Below are 21,465 nucleotides of genomic sequence, written 5' to 3'. Positions count from 1 at the left end.
GGACAACACTGGGTTGCTTTCTACCTAGACAAGCACGGAGAAGGCACGTATTTCGATAGCTACGGACTACCACCCCTGGATTCCAGATTCAATCTACGACTTCGACGAAACTCTACTACTCATAAATGGAACATCACGCGATTACAGGGCACATTTTCTCAGACCTGTGGACAATATTGCTGCGTATTTCTTTATTATTTGTCTCGCGATTATAAGTCTAAACAATTTCTCAAAATATTCAGCGAAGATTACGAAGATAATGATAAGCTCATACAATTATTTCGTAAAATCTTTCTTCATGGAAAAAAGAAATGTGAAAAATCACATGTAACGTGCTGTCATATACAAACTTGTACTTTTAAGAACAATTAAACATTAAAGAAACACTATTATGGTATAATTTGTATAATGATATAACAATAAATCTAATTTTTGTAACATAAATTCTTTGTTCATTTTACTTCCTTTCCCTCCGATTTAAAACCAATTTTAGCCACATAATTCCAAGCTAGAAATATCTAATCATTTTTTAAATATTTTTCGTTTGTTTACCATAGAATTAAGGAACATAACCTCGCTAGTGTATAACTCCAAATGTTAGAAAAATCTAGAGTTTACATCTAGAAAATTTTTTCAATCCGAGTGTTTGTCTTAGAATAAAAGCTTCGTATAACTCCAAATTCGACGTCATCGACGTCAGAAATATATAGTGCGAACCTGTCCGTTCTCGTTTTCCTCCAGCCAAATACCGTACGAGCTGGTAAATAATGGTTATTACACTCCGAAAATCTCATGTCTTCAAAACCTATATCCACTCGTAACCTATATTTCCCCCATACAAAAAATGTCAAACGAGTCGAGAAATTTATCTAAATTCACCGACTATGAGACGCCGAGAAACCTTTCGCCCTAAGAAAAACGTGATTCTTCATATCCCGTATACAATCAGTAAATTCCACAAAAAATCGGTTTTCTTCTCTTCGCTCCAACCCACGTGAACAAAAAATCGCATTCCATTCTCGACAAGTATATTCCTTTTACAAACTCGCCATATTTCTTTTCGCAGTCGCCATTTTGTTTTCGGACTCCGATCGGTCCCAGACGCTTTCTCACCCTTCCCCTACCTCGTCTAGCATTTCGACAATCAATCGCACACAAGGAGCACTATGGGTAGAGCCAATCACGCGTCGGGCAACTACGGAGCCAACCAATCAGAACGCTCACATTAATTACCTAATTATCATCTCTCATCCCCACCGACCAATCAGAACGCTCCATTTCCACGTGGCTGCCAGTTTTTGACCGTCGGAGGCCACGCCCCTGGCGCCAGTGGGAAGGTGGTGAGGGTTTGTTTTGACGCGCCATAGTGCCCCACTTACTACTATCGGCATTTATCCAACCGCAGTTCAAAACAGTTCTGCATCAAAAGATCGAATACTTGACCAAGCGTCTCAAAATGTTCCTCCCACGTTTCCGTTGCTATCAAGAAATCGTCCATATAAGTTACGACGTTTCCCCTCTTTTATCAGGGCGCTCAGAATCTCGTTTACATACGCTGAAATTGCGCTGAAGCATTTTTTAGACCAAACGGCATTTTAAGATATTCGTATTGGCTGAATGGAGTTACAAATGCAGTATATTTAACGCTATCCTCAGCCACTTTTAGATGGTGAAATCCGTCCTTAAGATCGAGCAGCGTAAAATATTGCTTGTCTCGCAACGCGTCGATCTGATCTTCGATAATAGGGAGCGGAAAATTATCTCTGGCAGTGATTTTATTTAAGTTTCTATAGTCAATACATCTATAGTCAATACATAGGCGAGTCTTTCCGTTTTTTTTTAACTAGCATTATTCTTGATGCGTATTCCGAATTTCCTGACCATATAATCTTTCGCTCCAGTAGATCATCCAAAATCTCTCGTAATCGACTCTTTTCCTCATACGATAGCCTTCCGGGCGTAAAAGGAAACGGCTGTTTGTCCTTAACATATAAGTTAATCTCGGTTTTGATTTTCGGTTCGACTGGCCTTTCTGCGTATAAATATTTATTACAGAAAATTCGAAAGAATCTATCTCGTACCTTGCTTGGCATTTCGGGATTTACATCTATTTTATCTAGTTCGTCCTTCGCCGGTACACTCAGATCGATATTCAATATTTCCGGCAATTCGATTTCGTGTTCGCTTTCGCGCTAACTAAACGTCAGGCCTAATAATTTAATCGCGTCTCTATCTAGTATCGCGTCATATTTAAACGCGCGATCGGGTACAACTTGGAACGGTATCGGGTACAATTCGGAACGGTATCGCATCCGCATTTATTTCCTTACCGGTCACTTTCGCCTCGATCTGTCCTAATATTTCTAATGCTGACTCGTTGGTCCCACGTAATGTCCATCCTTGACGCTCGCAATTTATTCTAACGGAATAAATTTCGACTTCACTAGACTAATAGGACTCGCGGTATCTATTTGCGCCATGCACTCTCGACTGTATGTGAATCCGCTTTTACTTATCTGTATTTCTATGGGCTTGATGAATTCGTTGTCGTCGACAACATCCCGACCTCCTTCAGCCAAACAGGAGATCTGTTCCGTTCCTTCCGCTCGCACTGGCATCCTCGGCACCGTCGTCATCCTTGCTCCACGCATGCACTCCCGCAGCCGATGATCGGTCGCCCCGCATCCATAACATAATCCGTGCTCTCTCCTCGGCTTGTCACAATTCCTCGCCACATGTCCGAGTCGATTGCAGTTATAGTATCTAGCCTCCACGCCTCTCTGTCCCGCCAGCTCTCGCGATGAAAACTGTATTCTCGTTCCGGGTCTGAGCTCCATCCTACCCGCGCCGGTGTCGCCGCCCTCACGTAATTTTTGCCCGCCGTTCGAGTCGAGATTTTCTGGAACGCTCTTAACAGGTGTCCTCATCTGTTCTGAATCCTTGGATGCTTGATTTCGTGTGATTTCGTCGGGGATGCCGTCAATCACGTCTACAAGCTCGTCCTCAGGCACGTCGACAGGCACCTTGTTCGCGAGAATCGCTTTGTTGTAAAAATAATGAAGGTCTCATCGCTGCGCCAGGTTCTCCTTTCGAATCGTCGTCATAGCTCCATCTTCGCCGGGTGATGATCGAACATTATTTTCATCCGCTCAAGTAATTCGTCCACTGAAAGCTACAAATGTTCCGGCCGCGGATGGAACCATTGCAAAGTTTTTAGCTTTAATCGCATTTCCATGATGATGCATTTCCATCGTCTAATTGATACGTGACTCGAATCAACTCGAATTGTCTGCGCCATACGGGAAATGTTCCCTCCGAGTCCGTAAATTCGCTCAGTAGCTCGCCGATGGCTTTAGGCTGCAATCGTGTCATCGATATTTGACTGGCGATCGTCGCCGGTGAGGCAGCCGCACTCACTCCGCTCGCTTCGAGCTCCCGCTCGCGGCGCAGAATCTCGAGCTTCCGCTGCATAAGATCGCGCTCTCGCCTCAAAATTTCGAACTCCCTGTCTCGTGCCGCCGGTTCTATTCCGAAGCTCTCTCGTCTCGGCAGACCTTGCGCTCCATGCGTCGCATTCCTTCCTCCTCTGCCACATCATATTTCTCGCCTTGCTGCTGCGTCGCTTCTTCAACTTTTATCAGTGTTCCTTCCATCAAGACTTTCCCAAATATTGTTTCCACGAGTCATGAGGAGTCGTGATCGTAGAGGTATTTTTTAGAGGCTTTTTAGAAGTTCTTGTTTGCTACCTTTAATTGGGGAAGGCCCAAATGTTTCAGCACGGCCTTCAATTCTGTCATGTTGCTTTGTCTCCTTTCATAATTTCTTCCGTCACCAAACTCGTAAAATGTAACTCAAAATGTAAAACTTAAAACGCGAAACGTAACTCGCGATGCGCACAACATTCGATGCGCAAATTTATCGCGTAAGTTTCTAATCCCATTTCTGATAAATGTAGTCAGAAATAGGAAAGGTAGAACTTGCTAATTGAAATATAAGAAACGTAAGACTTGTTTAACTGAACAGGCGATTTTATTTTCCGGTGGTCGAATATCGTGTCGTGCCCGCGTCGGTCTTCGCGGATGCTAATCCTCTCGCACGGACTTCTCTCGCTATTGTTGCAGGATCACCGCGGGATCATCGCGTGATCACCTTCGCGAACGTTCCGATACAGATATTGTTCAAAATTCGTTTACATATAAATGTATAGAAATAGTCTATATCTTTTATTTTTCTATTTTTTATTATTATTTTTCTTCCATTGCATCTTCATAAAAAAAAAGGAATTATACATGTATGATAACGGTAAAACTTATGATAATATATAAAATATATATAAAACTAAAAATATATATAAAATATATATAAAACTACATGAAATATGTACATACGTACATACGTACATACATATACGCATACGTATATACATATGTATATACATACGTATATACATACGAATAAAACTACAAGAAATATGTACACGCACCGGCAGGTGTCCTGCGCTCGGCACGCGGCTGCTACACGTACACACGAAACGCGTACGTCCGTGTCTCCGCGGAGCGCGAAGGAGATTGCGGAGCGAGGAGAAAAAATAGTGGAGGCAATTCGATGTTCCATCCTTAACGCAAGACGTACGATTGAGAGAGAAAGTATAATCAGACGATTTCGGTGTCCCTTCGCTGTCTCACACACTCGACGCTAGTGCGAGTGAGAGACCGCGGTATCTCTATACGTCGCGTTTTTCTTTCTTCCATCTCGTTCTGATTAATTATTGATTATTTAATGATTATTTATTTAATTGATTGTTTTAATATGATTATTAATTGTTTAATTATCGCGTAATAATTCTTTATTATATATTTTAAAAAGTTTAATTAAGTTAAATTTAAAAAAGTTATTTGTAAAATTATAATTATCATTGCGGGTTTTAACATTGAATGTCTTACATCTATCTGAAGCAACCGATATTAAAAATTAAAAAATAATGAATTTAAAAAAATAATGAATTCGCGAAATTTTTTTATTATTTTTAAAATAATTTTTAATATCGGTTGCTTCAGATAGATGTAAGACATTCAATGTCAAAACCCGCAATGATAATTATAATTTTACACATTTTACACATTACAACTTTTTTTAAAATATATAATAAAGAATTATTACGCGATAATTAAACAATTAATAATCATATCAAACATATAATCATATAAAACAATCAAATAAATAAATAATCAATAATTAATCAGAACGAGATGGAAGAAAGAAAAACGCGACGTATAGAGACACCGCGGTCTCTCACTCGCACTAGCATCGAGTGTGTGAGACAGCGAAGGGACACCGAAATAGGTATCACGTCTGATTATGCTTTCTCTCTCGATCGCGCGTCTTGCGTTAAGGATGGAACATCGAATTGCCCCCACTATTTTTTCGCTCCGCTCCGTGATCTCCTTCGTGCTCCGCAGAGACACGGTACGCGCTTCGTATGTGTAGCAGTCGCGCGCCGAGCGCAGGACATCATTTCTGTTGGTGCGTGTACATACGTACATACATACACATATGTGTTCATATAAATTATATATACATTATGTATATATACACATACATATTACAAAGGTATCCGCCAATATCCCACAGTAACATCTTCGTCGAATCCGGTACGATGTATCGTTTATCATCGTACGAGCTCAGAGCAATTTTTGATTTGGACACCGTATATTGTGTAATTTTGATCTTACACATAACTGACGATGAGTCTTTTCGATCTCTTCGCTCACACTGCGAGTAATCATTAAAGGTTATTGTTCGCGCTACGACGTTATTCTTTACACCTCTCGCCTTTTTAGTATCCATTTTGCCGTCCACCTTCACCGCGTACATCTTCGCTCTGAGTCCAACAAATTCTGTCATTATCGCACCATTATTCTCGTCCTTCATTAAACCGGGTACTTTTTTATTCGCGAGAGGCATACCATATGCGTTGTCCGTCGGATAATCGCTTGTGTCGAAGCGATATCGCATTTTATCATTTAGTAAACATCGTCGCATTCGATGTGGTATAGAAGACTGTCTGTGTTGTTGTACATAATTTTGCATTTGACGCGATACAACGATAATATATACTCGGTGAAATTCGTACAAGCAGATTTTCGATATGTCGAGTATACACATACCCACGTAAATGGGTTGTTGAATTTTATTTCGAGTTTACACAGTTCAACGGCGATTAAATTTTCCGCAAAGATGCTGCAGCTGTGAAATTTGGTTTTGCGATCATTATCTCTGCACCGTATCGTCTCATTTCATTTACTAGTTTTACATCGATGTGATTTTGGACTTTTTCCATCGTTTTGCCAAATACCGCATTGTTCATCAATTTATACAAATTTTTTTCGAAATCATTTTTCGCGTACGTTCTAAACTGTGTATTCAATTCGATGTAATCACGAAGCCAGACAGATTGAGCGAATTGTAATACGCGGTGTATCTTTGATACGATACGAAAACCGTGGCGCGTGCACTGTTACAAGTTGCGGTAATGGATGACATACCGCTTCTTATCATATAGCGTCGTGAAAAGTTTATTTTACTGCATGCTGGGTGATTTATCGCGCGTCGGGCAGAAAGATAGGTTGGTATGTCGGTCGTGTCGATGATGCGGATACTCGAGATCAACCTCGAGAATATAACCCGTAAGTGAATCTGGAGCGATTGCGCTCGCATTAAAGTTCGCAACGTTTTCAAAATTCGATATAGGGGAGCGATTAACACATTGCCCATCCGTACAAATTCTTCACATTGTAATACATCAAGTACGACGACGGTTTTGACAGGTTATACGAACGCATGTTATTCGCCTGCGCGTATCTATTGGAACATTGACTAAGACCGCCGCGTATACCACGCTCGATAAACATAACCATATCGGTGAGACACTCAAATTTTACGAGCGTGTGTTTCAACATCGCGTCCCACGTGAAAACTGGCAAAATATAGTAATGCGCGGGATCAAGACTGTAACTTTGAATGCAATTTTCGCGGAAATTTTCGAAATATCAACCAATAATAAGACATCGGTTTTCAAATATCGCTGTAGTTTCAATGGAAATCAAGTTTCAATGAAAATATAGATCGCTGTAGTTTCAATAGACTCGCTTAGTTTCAATGAAAAACCATTGCAGACGTTCACGGCGTGCACGTAATCATTCTCCGACACCGTCTCACCGGTCAATGAGCTATAGAATGGTTCGCCCAGTAGTAGCCACATATCTTGCAGCTTGCCCGCGATTCACGTATTCGCAGACACGCGGAAAGACACCTTTACGCATCAATAAATCAAAATCCTCGTTCAATAACGTGGAAAATTCAGAACACAAAATTTTTAATTTCTCTCTGCTTAAATAAGATGTATCGAAACTTGTACTTAAAAATTTATCAATGAATCAATGAATCGTAATTGTATGTAATTTCGCGAATCTGATTTCTCGGCGGCATCTTTAACGTGTTTGGTAAACAAAATATATTTTTCTTTTAGTTATCGGCAGCACGTCGATTCTGCCTTCGTACGCCGTAGCTATTCCCATGATAACAAAATATCATAACCACATAAATTTTGGAATACTACGGGAATACAGTGCGAGTCTTTGTAATTTAAATTGCAATTCGAATGCGCGGGATCATGGTAACATGGCAATAATCGCGTACCCGCATGTCATCCGGTGCAAATGATTTTTCGCAAATATGACAACGCGTCGCGCCATGGCAAGCCTCCTACTGTTTTTTCGACAATGTTTCTTTGGGGATGTTTGCGAATAAGAGAATTTTTACGCGATGTGCCAAGTCTTCGAGTTGTTACACGAATCACGCAATGCAGTTCTCACCGCGACGAAACTGATACGGCTCGAGCCATGCTTGATGCAATCTTTCCTATCGTGCTCCAGGAGGATTATTTGTATATTTGTCAATGGCGTTGGAGGGTGTCGCCGTTGCAGTCCGACCTGCATCTATCGAGAGAATAGGACCATCATCTCTCTGGAATACCGGTCGTGGGGATTCGAAAGAATGTATATATGTATATTGAAATATATGTGTATATATATGTGTGTGTGTGTGTGTGTGTGTGTGTGTGTGTGTGTGTGTGTGTGTGTGTGTGTGTGTGTGTGTCATTGTATTATTGACGTGTTATTCTAAAGACGTTATTTGCGATAAATATCATCACATGCCTCGGCAGTCAAAAGGATAAGATGCCTGCCCGGTAAGCAGGAGATCCAAGTTCGATTCCTGGCTGAGGTGATATTTTTTCGCAAAATAATTACGAGTTTTCACGACTGGTTTGTGGTTGGGTCCCACACCCTCCCTTCTTATTTGGGATTACGTTGATAACGCATCGTCGAGTGTACTCGTACGTACGTACGAGCATCACACGTAGTATCCAATACTAAATACCTCATGCTGTTGCCATATGTATGACGCGTCTTTCTTCTCCGGTTCCATATTTCACAGTTCGCACTCCAGATCCGTGTAGACGATAAATGAAAGTTGTTTTTTTTTTATTTCAATGATTCTTGAACTCGAGCCACTTGTCGTCTTCGCTTGGCAATCGAATGGCACAGTCGTTCATCCATTCGCAGTCCATCGTGTGCGATTGCAATTTCTCGGATGAACTAAAATAATGCAGGCATCTGCGAGAAGAGAACATGATTCTTTTTAGTATTTAATAAACAATTATAAAATATTATACACTTTGTTAAAATGTGTATACGTATCGGTCGCAAAAATATTTCTTGCATTTCTTTCTGTTTATTTGCGAGCTCACGAGGCGGGATTTTTGATGCACACAAAATGTCCCGCGTTGTCATCGCGCGGATCCTGCATATATAGTAAATTTATGTGTTTTTCCATCTTCCTTGTTGTTAACCGTATCAGGAGAATTTCTTTTCCCTCGAAGCCGTAAACGTTAATGGAGATGGAGTTGTGAATTTTGAATTTTTTTATTTGGTCCAATGTCACTGGAAACTCAATATCTTGTAGATTCAAGATCGACGTGTAATGTGAGTACGATGATTTCCGATTTGTATATCTTTCGACCGAATGCAGAGTCGCGACCACCAACCACGCGAAATACGCATTGTCCGTTGATCGTATGTTGGTCACTGCAACATAATTTTCCGTGATAACTTGATGTAACACCCCCGTGTAGAGGATTATGTTTATTCACATTTATAGTCAGATTGAAGATTTGCGACAGCGCCCACTGTCGCGTTCCTGGAATTCTTCGAGTGATGTCAACGTGGATTTGATGACATGCTGTTCGTACCACTCGTGCATTTGACGTTCGAAAGAGTTTACTATTTTTAGTATTTATATTTTTATTGGCGCGTTTATCGCCCGTCATAAATTCGCCGTTGAACGCGGTGTTCACTTTCACACTGTGTCTTTTTACAGTGTTTTTTCACTTGTTCGAGCACTGCGTCTTCCAAAAATCGCGGTTCAATATAGTCCATATCCTTAATCACTGCACCAGTTAGAACACGATTTTCGAATGCGGTATCGATCTCTCACCAAACAAAAGATTTATTGTCCAGTCTCCACTAGTGCTCGCATATTCGTCACCGATGTGCATAAAACGTCTCTTTAATTGAATTTTTGCACCTGCAAGTCGCGCGATTCTCGCTACAGATTATTTATTTCCAATGATGAATCGAGAAACGCTTAACCCGACTGAGTTCTTTGCTCGATACACTTGTCACATCGTTGTAGTTATGCGAAACATTCCACCAAAGTAGCGACCTGGCTACTCTGCTCCAGCAGTTCGCGTTCCACTCGCTCGAGGTGCTCCATATTTTTTTATATTACGTCACACTTTTCCACAAAGCACTTGCACGACTCGTTCATGATATTATCTTTTTCACTTGGTGCACATTGGGCACATGCACGGAATTATTATATACATAGATTGCCTGCAGTTGGAGCAAGACTGGCCGTGTAGCGCATCAAGAAAATCTATCTCATGCTTCCTAACGTACGTTCCTAGCATACATTATTTCAATATCAGTGTCCAACAGATAAACTATACATGTGGCACATACTAGATCATCATCCGATAAATAATAAAATTGAATTACAGTGTTTTTTACGGAGATTTAATGCATGGAATTCCGAATGCGTTAGGATTTTCTCTGCATGATCCGTAAGGCTCTCTGATCATTGATACAATCACTATCGTCAGACAACGCGTGCTCTTCGTCGGAAGACTCTTTGTCTTCAACATCAATGTTCATTTCTTTTTCAAACACTTCGTTTACTATATTTACGTCTTCAAAGTCCATATTTTCGATATTTTTCATTACCAAATTCTCGATTCTCTATTCGTACGGTCACCATTTATTTTCTCTCTCACATTCGATCGATTTCTTAGATTTTCAAGGCATCTACTATGATCTCGCATGTTCATGATCTACTATATATATCATCTGCATTTTCTTTGTGCCCACAGAAACTCTTCAAAAATTTGTCGTTCGTAAAGGGCAACGTTAAAAAAATAGGTCCCATATGCCTGTGCCTACATGTGCACTACAGACATATGAGAATGAGATAGAATAGACCCTAAAAACCTGTACGAAAGTATAAGAATTTCTTTGTCCCTTTGTCGAAATCGGAGCATGGTCATAGATTCTATGAATCGCAATTTGTTTATAGCAGTCGAATTATCGGTGCTTCTCTTAACATGTATGGCCCCCGATTAAGAAACTCGGTATTTATGATGGAATATTATTTATTAGTGTCATCGATACAAAGAGTAATATTTTTTTACTGAATTTGTTCATTTTTATAGTTTCCATTCCGCGTCGCTACCAATTTATTTGTCTTCTATTTAGGAAATACTTGAGCTTGACCAAACAGGAACAAATACGTGTCAGTATTTATTACTAAGAAAAGTTGAAGAGCCACCTTTTCGCAGCTTCTCATAGAGAAAAAGAAAACAGAATCGCTCTTGGCGTCATATTTCAAAGAAAAGACCCATCTCCCTTGGCGGCATATTTTAAAGAACTGTCGACGAAGCGTCCCCTTCCCTCTTTTTCTACCTCGCGCCTACGAATTCCCTCCGCACACCTGCACCCCCTGGGTTAAAACCCGCCTACCTTACTAACGAGGCTGATCATTTGTCATCTTAGTTCTCAATAACTATAATGTAGTTCAATATCAACTTTTGCACATGAGTTTCTTATCAATTAAGGATGGTTTATGCGATATAATTATCATTTATTATTGTATTAATAAAAAATTAAAAAGATTAGAAAGTACTTCATCGATGCGATCTTTCATTGGCTATTCAGTGGTATGACGTATTAACTCGATTAATGATATGCATACACGCAGGGAATTTTAATGATTTATAGATGTACAGTTATAAGGTTAATTACACACAAAATGCATAGTATGGCATAAGCATAGCAGAAGACTGCTAAATTAATGAGCATTCAGTATGAGCATGGCATAAGATTGCAAGACCAATGAGTATTTAATATAAAATCACCATATTGAAACATAAATTGCTTAGGTGTACAAAAAAGTTCTGAGCTTTTTTTTGTAAAATTCAATCTTTATTCAAAAACAAACAAAAAAATATTAATCAGCGAAATATTCCTCGTTTGCATCAATGACCTTTTGCCATCTTTCGGGTAGCTTGCGAATTCCTTGATGGTAGAAGCTCACCGGCTTCGAAGCGATAAAATCATCAATGCATTTTGGTATCTCTTCAAATCTCACGAAATGTGTATCAGCCAAATGATGTTGCAGCGACCGGAATAGGTAGTAATCGGAAGGCGCCATGTCTGGCCTATACGCCGCGTGCGGAAGTTCCCAGCCTAACGCAAAGATATGATCCTGAGTCGCTTTCGCAACATGTGGTCGAGCATTGTCATAAAGCAAGATTACTTTACGACGTCCTTGACCAATAAATGGCCTCTTTTTTTCTAATGCATCGCTCAAATTGGTCCATTGTTGTTGGTAGCGGTCTGCCGTGATTGTTTCACCCGGTTGTAACAATTGTAACGTAATACAACACACCTTTCCAATCCCACTAGATACAGAGCAAAACCTTCTTGGCGTGGATATTGGGCTTTGGTGTCGATGTCGAAGGTTAACTAGGGTCAATCCATGATTTTCTACGTTTAGGGTTATCATAAAGAATCCACTTTTCATCGCCTAATGATTTTGTGCAGAAAATCTTTTTTCCGGAACTGTGAAAGCAAAGTGAGTGCAGTGTCACGCCGACGATTTTTATTGTCTTCGGACAATTCATGCGGAACCCATCTGTCTTCCTTCTGAACCTTTCCATCGTATGTAAATGGTTTGCTGCGTAACGCCAAGCTGTTCTGCAAGCTCCTTTTCTGTTTATACAGAGTTTATATCCAACAGTGCTTGCAATTCGTCCGTTTCAATCTTTTGAGGGCGTCCAGCACGCGGTTCATCTTCAAGACTGAAATCCTTGGCGAAATTTTTGATATCATCTTTTACATGTAGTATGACTTACAGCGTTCTCTCCATATGCAGCACAAATCATTGCAGTGGCTTCAGCAGCATTCTTCTTCAGATGAAATGCGAAGTGGATGGAAAATTGAATATGCTCTTTTGTTATTGTCATCGTGAACACTACTGGTTTTTGAGGTTATGTGCATCAAACGCCAAACCGTATAGCATTTTAGAAGGCCAAATATCAACGCTTTAAAACCATAAAAGGGCGGGAAGATATATAAAATTTAAATTTTATATATATAGATAATTATCTATCTCTCCGTTATTTCGGTTGTATGAAATCTAAAGCTCAGAACTTTTTTGTACACCTAATATCAATCGATCTCTCTCATTCTTACTATTGTACGCACACACACCACGCACTCACTAATTCGCACTTTCTAACCTCACCCTCTTCATCCTCACTTTCATTCACTCTTTCTCTTGAACCTATATGCTTTCCTTCCCCTCTTTTCCCTCCACTGCTGCCAAATCCTTCACATTCTCTCCTCCAACTCTTCTTTTCTTACAGCCTCACTCCATTCACCCTCACTGCCTTCTAAAAAAATTTCGCCCGCTAAAACACGTCCGCTATTCTTCGCTTCGGAAACGGAAGTCTTTAGTAAAGAAAGTTATAAATTGAATATAAAGAGATTAGTGTTATTTATGGATAATAGCATGATACTCTTATCCTTTTTTTCTTATTGTTTTTCATCGCATATTGTACTTCTCATTTTTATCATCTTGTAACTTTTATGAAATTGAAAGATTTCAAATCTTATAAAGGAGAAAGAAGATGGAAAAGAATAAGTTGAAGAGAAAAAAAAGAAGTTAGAAATGGTATAGAAAACTGTATAAATATTAAAGACTGTTGATTCGGCGCTCCGCTCCTATAGAGAGACGTAGCAAAATCGAGGTAAGGGTCTCCCGCCGTCGCCTGGAAATTCCTGGCAAAAGATGAGCACTCTCTTCCGATCCTCCGCAACCGAGAAGAACGACTATGAGTTGGGATGTTCCCTTCTCCGCCGGGAAATCGGCATTCGATTGCTCATAATAACGTCCATTCGAATAAAAATCACGCGAATTTATTGAGATGAGGGTAGTCTGAAAAGTTTTGAGCCTAACATAGAAACAAGTATTTTTTCGGTCAAATATAGTTTTATTTTTCAACATAATCTCCTTTTAAGTCAATACACTTTTCTCATCGATATTCTAATCTGTTTAACTCCTCCAAATAATAGTTGACGTCTTGCTTCGCAAAATAGGCGTTTACATATGCGATGACCTCCTCGTTCGATGAAAATCTCTGTCCTCCAAGCGAAACTTTAAGTTTAGGAAATAGGAAAAAGTCGCTGGGGACCAGATCTGGTGAATACGATAGGTGGTCAATCAATTCGAAGTGCAATTCGTGAATTTTGGCCATGGCGAAGTGTGAGCAGGTGCGTTGTTTTGATGAAACAACACTTTCTTCTTCTTCAAATGCAGTCGTTTTTTTGCAATTTCTGCCTTCAGCTTATCAAGTGATGCATAATACGCTCCCGTTATTGTTTTACCTTTTTCAAGATAGTCGATACACACAATTCCATGACTATCCCAAAAAACAGTCGCCATTACCTTCCCAGCTGATGGAACCGTCTTCACCTTTTTCGGAGCAGGTTCACCCTTCGCAGTCCACTGTTTTGACTGTTCTTTTGTCTCTGGAGTGTAGTGGTGGATTCAAGTTTCATCTACAGTTATGAATCAACGCAAAAAATTTGACTCGTTTCGCTTGAACCACTCCAACAGGGTCTTGGAAATGTTCATTCGAATTCGTTTTTGGTCCAAAGTGAGCAAGCGCGGCATCCAACGCGCGGATAGCTTGCGCATATCCAATTCTTCAGTCAATATATGACAAACGTGTTCTTTCGATATGCCCATAGCCTCTGCTATCTCTTTAACCTTGATTCGACGATCGTCCAGTACCATTTGGTGAACATTTTCGGTATTATCAGCGGTGGTCGCAATTTTTGGCTGTCCCGAACGGTCATCATCAGCCAAGCTGGTACGATCACGTTTAAATTCAGCTGCCCACGGTCTTTTTACGGTGGCAAATGATGGGGCAGAGTCCCATCATAACAGCGTCCAACTCGATTTTAATTTGCGCAGGCGTATTACCTTTCAAATATAAGAATTTAATCACGGCACGATATTCAATTTTTTCCATTTTTACAAAAACACTGACATCAACTGACACAAACGACTGTTAAACAACAACTGAGCGTCCAAAATGGCTGAAATTTTCACATGAAAAGTCTTTCAAAGCATATACTATTGTACTAGAATGGTTTTGACGAGTAACGTCATCTTTATGTTAAGGCTCGAAACTTTTTAGACTACTCTCGTAGATGATCTTCTAGGCCGATCACATTCCAAACCCGCGTGCACTCTAAAATTCTAAGCAGCAATGCATCGCTAGGGGGTGAGGGTAATCCGCCGCCACCCGGAAGTTCCGCATCGTTCACTCCGCAGAGGAATCAAGTGCATCAGCGGTCATCCATAATAACTCGTTCCGATCAGCCATTGTTACGCACTGCGAGTCATATATGCAGATCTATCGATTCGGATATAGACTGAAATCGTGTAAACATCGCCTACTTACAATTCAGCGCGCGCGAATTTGACAGGCGCGTAATTTACAACCATCGTTGCCAGGCAATCGCGTCCGCCTAGACACAATACCGAAATTTGCAGCCATAATTAGAGAATCACGTTCCGATAGATACTGCACTCTGGCGATCTCGACGTACGAACGCCCGATTTCAAGTGTACGCACTATATCCCGCGTCGATGTAAAATTTACCAACAGCCACGATTTTTATTAACAATAAACTCTCTTAAATTATTTAATTGTTAATAAATCATTTTTATATTATTTCTTTATTTTATTATAATAAAATTCATCTATTATTACATGTAAATTACTCTCATTAATTATTTTTCTTGATTAACTGAACCCGTCACGACCGACGAGCTATTCCACGCACAAAATAAGACACACCCGATTTGGACGGGGGAAAAAAAGCTAATCCGTTTTAAATTTAATCCCTTTATCTCGGGATCGGACCTCGTATGATCTTCGGTAAACAGGAATGATCGAGGTTTAATTTAAAAGACACAAGTATGATATTCCATATAAGAAGATAGGGTGTGCGTCACGACGGGACCACGAATCAGTCGTGAAAACTCGTAATTTTGCAAAAAAATGCCACCTCAGCCAGGAATCGAACCTGGATCTCCTGCTTACCGGGCAGGCATCTTAACCCTTCGACTACCGAGGCACGTGATGATATTTATCGTAAATAACGTATTTAGAATAACACGTCAACAATACAATGATACATATATATACATATATTACAATATACATATATACATGTATTCTTTCGAATCCTCACGACCGGTACTCCAGAGAGATGATGGTCCTATTCTCTCGATGGAATTCATTTTAACTTAAAACATTTAATATAAGAAACAAGAAAGAATAAGAAACAGGAAGAAATAGCTTTAAAATTAACAAAAACGATCTATTAGCTGCAAACAAGAAAAAAGAATTTATAAACACATTAAAAATTTACAAATACAAATTGTGAACACAGTTCTGAATTATAAAAAAAAATCAGCTTTGTGTGTGTGTACCGCGTGTTATAAAAGTTCAGGAGGTTGTCGGGCAAGGATTTTTCGAAAAAATTGTTTTTATTTAAACAATTTAATCAAAAAATAATAATAAATTGGGCTCGATAGATAAACATCTAACAATACAAAAAAAGGACTATACAAGCCAAGCTGGATGACAGTTGCTAATTTATTCTTTTAATATAAAATTACAAAGTGAGATCGCAATAAACATAAATAAAAACAAAACGAACATTTCGATCCTTACTTTAGTCATCAGTGTGTGAACACTGTATTATAATAACCGACTATCTATTCGCAGTGACTGTCAACGCTATAGGATAAAATAATATGAAAAAGATAATAATGACTTTCAAATTGCAAAATTGAATTGATACAAACGTAGAAAATGTTTGGTCAAACTAGTCACAATTTTAAAATTAACAAAAGTACAATTGTAGTATAAAAAAAATAGTCAAAAGTTAATAACGGTCAAATAACGAAACTCGATATTATCAAGTAAAAACATCAAATAAAAACGCTATTACTTATAATGAAAAGATTGATTAGGTACTAATGTATTGTCAAATTATAAGTTATGATCTTAAATAAATAAATACGTGAACAAAAAATAAAAAGTATAAGAATAAATTAATTATAAATATTAGTACAAAAAAGTTCTGAGCTTTTTTTTGTAAAATTCAATCTTTATTCAAAAACAAACAAAAAAAAATATTAATCAGCGAAATATTCCCCGTTTGCATCAACGACCTTTTGCCATCTTTCGGGTAGCTTGCGAATTCCTTGACGATAGAAGCTCACCGGCTTCGAAGCGATAAAGTCATCAATGCATTTTCGTATCTCTTCAAATCTCACGAAATGTGTATCAGCCAAATGATGCTGCAGCGACCGGAATAGGTAGTAATCGGAAGGCGCCATGTCTGGGCTACACGCCGCGTGCGGGAGAAGTTCCCAACCTAACGCAAAGATATGATCCTGAGTCGCTTTCGCAACATGTGGTCGAGCATTGTCATGAAGCAAGATCACTTTACGACGTCCTTGGCCAGTAAATGGCCTCTTTTCTTCTAATGCATCACTCAAATTGGTCAATTGTTGTTGATAGCGGTCTGCCGTGATTGTTTCACCCGGTTGTAACAATTGTAACGTAATACAACACACCTTTCCAATCCCACTAGATACAGAGCAAAACCTTCTTGGAGTGGATATTGGGCTTTGGCGTTGATGTCAAAGGTTGACCAGGGTTAACCCATGATTTTCTACGTTTAGGGTTATCATAAAGAATGCACTTTTCATCGCCTGTAATGATTTTGTACAGAAAATCTTTTTTCCTGAACTGTGAAAGCAAAGTGAGTGCAGTGTCACGCCGACGATTTTTGTTGTCTTTGGACAATTCATGTGGAACCCATCTGCCTTTCTTCTGAAGAAGAAGAAAGAATGAGAAAGAAGATCTTTCCCATTGTATATAAACGTACGGAAATGGTTTGCTGCGTAACGCCAAGCTGTTCTGCAAGCTCCTTTTCTGTTTGCGCAGAGTTTATATCCAACAGTGCTTGCAATTCGTCCGTTTCAATCTTTTGAGGGCGTCCAGCACGCAGTTCATCTTCAAGACTGAAATCTCTTTGGCGAAATTTTTGATACCATCTTTTACATGTAGTATGACTTACATGTAGTATGTAGACTTAGCGTTCTCTCCATATGCAGCACAAATCATTGCAGTGGCTTCAGCAGCATTTTTCTTCAGATGAAACGCGAAGTGGATGGAAAATCGAATATGCTGTTTTGTTATTGCCATCGTGAACACTACTGATTTTTGAGATTATGTGCATCAAACGCCAAACCGTATGGCATTTTAGAAGGCCAAATGTCAACGCTTTAAAACCGCAAAAGGGCGGAAAGATATATAAAATTTAAATTGTTATTTCAGTTGTATGAAATCTAAAGCTCAGAACTTTTTTGTACACCTAATAAAAGAACAAATTAATTATATGTGATGTAGTAAAAGAGAAAATGAGAATCAGCGCTGTTTACGGTGCGCAATTTACATTCTTTATTACAATATATATATATTACTGTTACGTCCGAAGTTCTAGAGGAGAGATAATACCTTCGGTCAGGAGGAAGAGAACTCGGGTGGATGCACGGAACTGTTGTTGCTCTCACAAATCGACATCGTGGGGTCGATCCGCGAGTCGAACGCGCCCTAAAAGGACAGGAACCGGGTCAGCGTCGGTGACATTATAATCCTTACCTGCGCCAGCGCGATCGGTCCGTTTTAGAGAACCGAATCTCTTTAATTAAGGATGGACCTCGTGCGATCTTCAGGGAGCCGTGAACGGTTCGGGGTCAAGTTTTCTTTTAGTAAATAAATAGAGACGGAATTCGAGTTAACTATGATTTAATTAAAAAAAAGGAAATACAACGTATTAATTCTACGATCCTACGAAGTAGCGCAAATGTTAGAGAGTACATTTGAATATGGAAGTTTTGTTTACAAAATTTTCATACATAGAACTTCAAATAATAAAAAAATTCGGTACAACCTTTCGTTACAACAACTTATATAAATTAAAAAAAAAACGATTTATATTCCCAATTGTTCTGATTGGGGCAAAAGTTGCTTATTGCGAGCATGTCAACGGAATCGGGACGCAGGTGTGGCGAAGGATTAGGGTGAACACTACGGAAAGCTTTCACAGGAACAAGGTAGGGAAGAGAGTCACGGGAAATGTACATTGGAATAATATCGTAAACTTGGTGTTTTGAGATTTGATCCCAAAACTGGTTGTCGGGTTTAAACTTTCTTTTAATGTAAAAAGCTCCCGGTGGTGGATGGGTGGGAGAGCGGGAAAATTAGCGGACGAGATCGTAGAACTTCTCCACGTCGAAGTTCTCTGGAGTGTATTGTTTCTCGAAATCTGCCGCGGAGCGGAGGGCGGTGGTGTATTCTTGCAAAGAGATGTTAGAGAGTCTCGGTTCTATTTCGATTAATCGCTCCGCGAGTTCCTCGGCGTGTCCGGTTTCGCAACGAATCCGTTTGTTTAGCTCCTCCCGACGGTGTCACCCGCTTCGTTTGCTTGTTCGGGATGGCTTTCGTTTGGTTCACAATGTAAATCTAAGAGTTAGGTGAGAGAGAGAGTATGAGTTGAGAGTGGTAAAAGAATTGAGGAATCGTGGTAGGGCAGCTTCACCGAATCAATCGGCTTGCCAAGTTAGAATGTTCAGGATTCGGGGGAGGCAGTTTCACTGAGTCAATCGACGGCTTGTCAAATCGGAATGTTGAGGAATCAGGGAAGACAGCTTCACCGAGTCAATCGGCGACTTGCCAATTTGGAGTGTTGACATGTTTTAAGGAAACAATTAAGTCAAGATCGCGAATCAAACAGCCAGTCTACCGCGGAAAAGAGTGATAAAGATGGACTTACTTTTGTTGTGACGGGCGCTGGTGATAGACGAGAGGTATAATGCCTGAGCTGGATCGTGGATCGAATCACACGAAAATATCGCGCACAGATTCTAACTGAAAAAAATTTGGCGACAACCTCGGATGGTCCCGTCCGTCAAGGCGTGGAGCGAAGAGCAGAAAGAAGAAAGAAAGAGAGAGAGAACCGCTTCAAGTCGCGGTTTATAAAGGGTTCTGGAAGGATGGGAATATCTGAAGGCGTGATGGATTTCCGCGTTGGCTTGTCGAATAATAGTTTAGAAAAATTGCGAGTATAGAGAAAGGAGGGGAGCGGTGTTCTGTGAATTGTGGTTGTTTTTATGTTTCCGAATTTCCTAGCGAATGATGGAATTAGTTAGTGAAAATTTCACCCACCATTCTATATCCTCAATCATTCATTGATGTGCCTACCAACGGCCGCTAATCGCTTCTTCTTGGCGTTTCCTTAGTTTTCCCACCAATTTGGGGAGTGTCACCCTCGAACGATCCGATACGCGTTTCTTATCCATTAAGAATTTGATTTTGTTAATATTTTTGATTTTTATTTATTGATTTTATTTATTGATTTTTTTGGTATGTTATAAATTTTTTAATGCCGACAAAGCTGTCTATCGCAAGAATTATTTTTTGATAGTGAGACGTATCTCGAGAGGAATTTTTGTGTATTTACTTAGGGTTTTTCTAGATTGTTCGAGGCGCTTCGTTTTCTGATTAGCAGCCGTTATCTTTTTCCGAAAGAGAAGAAGTGAAGTCCCCCGGACGTAACATTACAATATATATATTCTTAAAAATATATAACATACGTTTCGATTCTAGTTTGAGTCATCCTCAGTGTATACAAAAAATAAAGATAAAATACCGTGTTCATCCAACGTGCTCACTAACGTTAATTTCGCTAACTCGAATTATTATGATCGCACCATCATGTCATCCTTAAAGAGATAGGACAATCTTTAAAGATTGTCATTATCGGATGGACATGGCTCACACAAAACCGAACAAAGCACGCGCAGGATGCGGCGCGATTCGCACAGAGCAGCACATCAACAGCATGTCCGCACGCCCTGAGTTCCAGGCAGTGATTGAACGCGGTGACTCTACAACTTGTCATCAAACAAAGCAGAGAGATTACAGCTTGCTCAAGACAGAAACGTATGTGTGATGCAAGAATTCAGTATCAGACTGAATTCAAACAATTATTCTGTCTCTTAATAAAAAGCATCTCTGAGATCAGCCATTTCTGCAAATTACGTTCACAGTCTAATACTTTCACATCGTTCCAGTTCATGATCTCAAATTCATGATCGTAATCCAATCTATGTTCGGTAATGACTGTGTGTTCGTGTTCCTACGTATATGACAATGGTATTCATGCAGTCTCGTTTTTAATTGTCTCATTGTTTGTCCGACAAAGCATGCATCACAGCTGCCGCAGCAGATCTTGTACACTACATTCCTTTTGGAATGTGCTGATAGAGCTGGTCCTTATGAATTCTGATCCGTTGATTTATTAAAGAATTGGATTAAGCACCGTAGGAGCGTTATCACGAGCAGCGCACGCATAAAATTTATTAAGAGATGTTTGGAATTTCATATCACACCGCCACACTTAGTTTCGGAACTTTAACTTAACTTTTAATCACCATGTGAGCAAAACCCGGTTTAAATAAATGAAAAATAAGCTCATCATTAGAATGCTCAAGACCGAATTAAAAGATGTTTATCTAATCGTAAAACAATCACAAATTGAAATTTTCCGGTTAGAGAAGAAGATTTCGCAACACATTCCCAGAAACATATGCCATAATTTTTTCATCACGCAGAATAAGTCTCTTTATCACTTT

At 39.6% G+C, this 21,465-nt stretch overlaps 1 non-coding gene across 1 annotated transcript; it reads right to left on the bottom strand.

Moving 5' to 3' along the window:
- Positions 1–15,755: 15,755 nt before the first annotated feature.
- TRNAT-GGU (transfer RNA isoleucine (anticodon GAU)) lies at positions 15,756–15,827 on the bottom strand. Its single transcript has one exon. It is a non-coding gene; the product is annotated as a tRNA-Thr (tRNA).
- Between the last annotated feature and the right edge of the window lie 5,638 nt (positions 15,828–21,465).

This window comes from Pogonomyrmex barbatus, unplaced genomic scaffold (genome assembly GCF_055798465.1).
Source record: "Pogonomyrmex barbatus isolate J1 unplaced genomic scaffold, ASM5579846v1 scaffold5, whole genome shotgun sequence".
NCBI lineage: Eukaryota > Metazoa > Arthropoda > Insecta > Hymenoptera > Formicidae > Pogonomyrmex > Pogonomyrmex barbatus.
Note: the sequence above shows the minus strand (reverse complement) of the source record. Positions and strands in the feature narration are given on the sequence as shown.